The sequence below is a fragment of the Amia ocellicauda genome, unplaced genomic scaffold (assembly GCF_036373705.1).
Source record: "Amia ocellicauda isolate fAmiCal2 unplaced genomic scaffold, fAmiCal2.hap1 HAP1_SCAFFOLD_169, whole genome shotgun sequence".
Lineage (NCBI taxonomy): Eukaryota > Metazoa > Chordata > Actinopteri > Amiiformes > Amiidae > Amia > Amia ocellicauda.
Window position 1 is genome coordinate 107,861 of NW_027102732.1, and position 6,384 is coordinate 114,244.

Here is a 6,384-nt window from a genome sequence, read left to right on the forward strand (position 1 = left end):
CTCTGTGTATTCATTTTTAATTCTGGCATGGATTATCCTGCATACAAAAGCAAAGGCCCGGGACAGTGCGAGCATGACTTATACAGCGCAGTGCAATCATGGTCGCTGCTTGACATCGTCCTGCAAATAAAAAAACATTGGCTGGATGTCAAGTCACACATTGCCGGGCCAGACCTCGAACCCGGATCCTCCGGATCGTCACCCTGCTGCTCTCCAGCTGAGCTACTCCGGCAACGGAGCATCGGCGCGGAAGGGCGCTATTAAGTGTGCGCTGTTTCTGCCGTCACTCATCTCCTGCAATGCCGTGTTTATGTGAGAGCTGTGACGCGCTGTAGCAGCAACTACATGTTTACTACATCTCATCTCCTCTGGGGTTTCAGTGTTTGTGAGACGGTGACACTAAACGCTGAAGTATAATGTCGGCCAATAAGCGCACTGGACACCGCCCACTGGCTGTGATTGACACAGCGGGCTTGTATGACGTCATTCACTGCTACAATGATCGAGCGCAGAAATACACCGTGGTCGTGCAAAAATGCTTTTTCTACTCTTGCGGTTTTTATTTTACACTACAGGAATAAATAACTAAACCAATATTAAATACATAGATACATGTCCTATTTCGGGGTTTCGGACTTCTATTCAACTATGGATGACGACGAGCTGGACAGAGTTGTTTCTGAACTACATCGTAATCATCCCAATTCTGGCTACAGAATGATGCCGGGTCACCTGAAATCACGGCCTGTTCAGATTCAGAGTAAGTGCATTGTAAACCAGTGAGCATTGTGTTTGGATGATTGTATAGGCATGCAAAAAGGAATATAACTTTTTTGTTTGTCTGTTTGTTCAGGGAGATAATATAATTACTAATGTATTCAAGGATTACATAAACCGAGAGAAGCCAGAAGAACCTCACCAGTATTCACACAGCACAGAGTAACAACAACAACAATAATAATCTTTATTGTATAGCACCTTTAATTACACATTACAAAGTGAATCACAAGAAAACACTCAAAGAACAAGGACAATTCAATTAAATATCAAAACAACAACAAAAACAGTAAATACGTATACAACAAGAAGACGTCAGACAATGAAAGGCATGGTATAAGTTTTCAGCTTTAAAACTAAGCACCACATAATGTAGAAATGATTAAAATAAGAAACAATAATGGATCTGCAGCTCATATACTGTACATTATTCTATACTTGACTTTACAAAGCTTGTCTAAATTTTAAAATCCCAAACCTGTAAATGCTGTATTGCCTCTCCCAAGGTGGTATGTCAGTTGTGAACCCTGTCTCTGTCTCATCCATAGCATTTCGAGTACAGGAATCCTTACGAAGAGTTGACCCAGGAGGAACTCTGATGCGGGCTCTATCAATGAACACAATAAGGCGGCGGAAATACTCTGTGGATGGAAACCACAAACTTATAAGGTACTAGATTTCGAGTTCATTTGTCACACTTGTAGACTCTATATTTAATTCCAATTATTCATACCTTGACATAATCACAAATATTTTTTTATTTCAATTATGAATTACACACCATTCCCCTCAAATGAGACATGATTCATAATGTCATAATGACCTATGAATGATTTATTGTGTGCAGTGTCTGGTTTAATACCACTCTTTATTATACAGGTGGCGCATAGTCGTTCATGGTGGGATTGATGGCTTCAGCAGGCTGATTGTATACCTTAAAACTGCCACCAACAACCGAGCCTCAGCTGTTCTTGAACATTTCATGACGGCTGTTGATGAGTGTGGCTTGCCTTCCCGGGTGAGATCTGACAAAGGTGGGGAAAATGTGGACGCGGCACACTTTATGGTAAACAGTAGAGGAGAGAACAGAAGTTCTGGGCGCAGTGTGCACAATCGGAGGTAAATTCAAAGTAGTATCACACAAGATGGATGTTTCTTCTGTGTTATCTGTTGAACTGTATTCTAGATTGAACTGACTTTTAATGCAAGAAGATGTAATTATCAAACAGTAAAATAAAGCACTTATTGTTAATCACAATAGGTGGAAGGTTTACAATTGAACTTGAATTCATAAGAATTTTGGGCCCCATGAAGAGATTGCAATTTGGGCCCCCCGCTCCCCCTGAAAGTCACAGCCCCGGGTAGTCAATAATGAACTGTTCACAACACATTTAAACAAGTAATAATAATCTGTGATATGTGCTTGTCGGCACAGTTTGAAATCTCACATTTCAACCCTCCTTTCTTAACATACTGTAGCAATTACTTTAAATGAGGTTTGCTTGGAGTACCATGCTTAAGAGAACATTATTTTCTTCGTGTTTATTTAAGTATTTATCTATCACATCTTGTTGCTCACTATTTGATCCCTGTACAAGCATGAAGCATAAAGTATTGTCAATCCTAGATTGATATTAGTATCAGGCTACTTGATGTTAGTATTGCTAAGCTTCTTTCAGTTGAAACTGCTACAAATTACTGCTTGGAATAACTTTGAATTGCCACTATCTGAGCTCACCTTGTCTCACGTCCTCAGTAACACCATCAGGAGATGATGAGGGACCTGCCGCTGCTCCACTCTTTATGGGTGTTTCTGAAACTAAGGGCCATGTGTTTCAGGATGTTAAGCTTTTCTAGGTAATTTTGATAGGCCCTATATAAAATGTCATATGACCAGGGGTGGATTTTAAGGAGTTCTGGCACTTGCGAGACGGGCTAGTATACCAACATTTCCACTAGCACGGCTAAAATGTTACCAGCCCTGTTTGTAACTGTGTTTACAGAGTGTTTAATGTGTATTTAAGAAAATAAGAAAACTAATAGATGAAGGGGGACAATAACAGGGATTAGAAAATTATTTATGAGTAGTAAGTATTTCATAAGTAGTTTAGAAACAAATGTTTTCAATATATATTTTCCCAGTATTCATGTTAAGTTAGTCTGTGCAAAATATTATACACTCACCTAAAGGATTATTAGGAACACCTGTTCAATTTCTCATTAATGCAATTATCTAACCAACCAATCACATGGCAGTTGCTTCAGTGCATTTAGGGGTGTGGTCCTGGTCAAGACAATCTCCTGAACTCCAAACTGAATGTCTGAATGGGAATGAAAGGTGATTTAAGCAATTTTGAGCGTGGCATGGTTGTTGGTGCCAGACGGGCCGGTCTGAGTATTTCACAATCTGCTCAGTTACTGGGATTTTCACGCACAACCATTTCTAGGGTTTACAAAGAATGGTGTGAAAAGGGAAAAACATCCAGTATGCGGCAGTCCTGTGGGCGAAAATGCCTTGTTGATGCTAGAGGTCAGAGGAGAATGGGCCGACTGATTCAAGCTGATAGAAGAGCAACTTTGACTGAAATAACCACTCGTTACAACCGAGGTATGCAGCAAAGCATTTGTGAAGCCACAACACGTACAACCTTGAGGCGGATGGTCTACAACAGCAGAAGACCCCACCGGGTACGTCTCATCTCCACTACAAATAGGAAAAACGGGCTACAATTTGCACAAGCTCACCAAAATTGGACAGTTGAAGACTGGAAAAATGTTGCCTGGTCTGATGAGTCTCGATTTCTGTTGAGACATTCAGATGGTAGAGTCAGAATTTGGCGTAAACAGAATGAGAACATGGATCCATCATGCCTTGTTACCACTGTGCAGGCTGGTGGTGGTGGTGTAATGGTGTGGGGGATGTTTTCTTGGCACACTTTAGGCCCCTTAGTGCCAATTGGGCATCGTTTAAATGCCACGGCCTACCTGAGCATTGTTTCTGACCATGTCCATCCCTTTATGACCACCATGTACCCATCCTCTGATGGCTACTTCCAGCAGGATAATGCACCATGTCACAAAGGTCGAATCATTTCAAATTGGTTTCTTGAACATGACAATGAGTTCACTGTACTAAACTGGCCCCCACAGTCACCAGATCTCAACCCAATAGAGCATCTTTGGGATGTGGTGGAACGGGAGCTTCGTGCCCTGGATGTGCATCCCACAAATCTCCATCAACTGCAAGATGCTATCCTATCAATATGGGCCAACATTTCTAAAGAATGCTTTCAGCACCTTGTTGAATCAATGCCACATAGAATTAAGTCAGTTCTGAAGGCGAAAGGGGGTCAAACACAGTATTAGTATGGTGTTCCTAATAATCCTTTAGGTGAGTGTATATCCATTAGAATGAGAAAAATATTTTCTGAACTGAATGTAACCCAAGAATATCCAAACAAGTGTAGATAGGCAATGTATAATGCAAAAATGTATTTTTAATATTATTTAAATAGTGCATACAAAAAAAGAATCACATAACTACAGTGAACAAAACATTATTGGAGCTGACTTCACATATGTAAAGGATTAAGTGCCTACCCAGCTATCATAAAATAAGACGTAGGCTACGATATTTTTTTATAAATCAACCTTGCATTAATCCTGTCATATTCTCGGCAGTCCGGGTGTTCTTGCGTTCACACACACAGAAAGCAGTTCTGGCTCCGGCCTTTTCCACCAACTAAATCGGCGCTGAAAAGTTGACGGACGAGCGGCTCTAAAATTCGACTCGCCTGAAATTTAAACTACTCGCCTTAGGCGAGGGGAGTTGGGGGAGCTTCATTTCCAGCCCTGCATATGACATTGTACCTATGCTGCAGATTAATTTATGATACCGATTAATTCATGTTATTCAATGCAAATATGCACCAAGCTAGATTCCTGTCTGACTGCCTTCGAGCTAAACAACTGCTGACATATTAGCTTAAACCATTCTCAAACTGTGTCAGTTGTGCTGTTGTGCTCACCTTTCTTTTCAAAGAAATTAATTAGCAGTTGATTTCCCTCAGTTTGCTTTCTTTCTCTTACTTTCTTTTCTTTTTTGGTACCCTGATTTCCCTTTCTCGGGGAAAGACATGACTATCACAGTAGCAGTCACAGACGAATCCTAGTGCAGGGGTCGACTAAACCCATTTGTGCCTTTTCTAAGGGGTGAGAGTGGCCTCAGAGAACCTCCACTATTGTTGTGGGATACGAAGTTCAGTCACTCAACCGACTTATTAAGCCAATTTATATTTAGTTATGACACAAATTACTTAGAAATAAAACAAAATTGCAAACAAAAACAAATTTTCATTCCAAGCTTTTCGAGGTCCCTCCCCCCATTAGGGCCCTGCATAGTCAGTCCCACTTCTCCCCCCACTTCGACACCACTGCTAGTATATGAGCTTCACAGTTACACCCAAAAATATCAACTTCAGAATAATACATGTAACAAGTAAATCACATTATCAAAACACTGAAACTGTAACTGCCACAGCCATTCCAAACTTAATTAGGCAACATGTCATACTGTGTCTGATGCCCTTGGAAAGACCAGTGGAATTATATCACTTCTTTCCTTCAGGAGAGGCCAGACCAGTGTCTCTTTTAGTCCTTTCCTCAGCTGTTTAATCTGTCGAACTGTTCTTACAATAACCTACCACAAATGAGAACAGAAAAGCATAGATTAATAAGCAAACCAAAGAATGCATAAGAACTAGGTCAAGGGTGGTCATACAGCCCTGTGGACACCCATCCCTGGCCAGCTTAGGAACTTCTCAGTGTCATAACAACATCCTCAGAGTCGTATAACACACCCTGTGCACTAGGGTTGGCAGTGCTCCGGGTTTGCTGGCTCCGGCTCCGGAGTGGCTCCAGAGGTTCAGCTCCAGGCTGGATCTAAACATTTAACTGTATATAGAGTGCATATAGAGTGCATAAGGCATCACAAATTATAAATAAATTATATATTCTATTATGAGAATAATGTTAAAGTAATACACAATATACACTACATAATAATAATAAAGTAATAATAAAGTAAATAAATAGTAATGGTGTCGTCTAAGACCCAGAAGGACAAGGATTTGTTTGTTAAAAATCATATTATGGACAAATTCTATAAAGTCAAATTAAAGGGAAATGAAAGGCTGACATCCACAGGAGCAGCACTCTGGTGCAGCCCTGACAGCCTGATGTAAAATCCAGGCAGGAGAATGTAAACAGAATAGTTATATATTATAGTCTTATTTTCAGAAAATGTTTGGGGCCAGCATAAAATACCTGAAATAAATGTTAAAATTAGACCTTGGATTTAAGATGAGTGAAGTAGTCAAAGGGTACGAATTTGAAGGATACTATAGAAATATAAAATGACAAGCATTGAAGAAGTGAGCTAAATTAACATTGAACCATTTAAAGGAGAAAATAAAAATAAAATACTATTTTACAAACCAGAAATACAAAATAAAATGTTGAAAATTGAATTTGAGCTAATTTCTGAAATGGGAATCTGAGGAAACAGTAAAATATGGTGAAGATATGAATACATAGATGTAGAACCGT

The 6,384-nt window shown here is 39.9% G+C and overlaps 1 long non-coding RNA gene across 1 annotated transcript; it reads left to right on the forward strand.

Annotated features, from left to right (window-relative positions):
- Positions 1 to 516: 516 nt before the first annotated feature.
- LOC136723855 (uncharacterized) lies at positions 517 to 2,094 on the forward strand. The gene is made up of 3 exons (XR_010806814.1): positions 517 to 760; positions 1,326 to 1,446; positions 1,657 to 2,094. It is a non-coding gene; the product is annotated as an uncharacterized LOC136723855 (long non-coding RNA).
- The last annotated feature ends 4,290 nt before the right edge of the window (positions 2,095 to 6,384 follow it).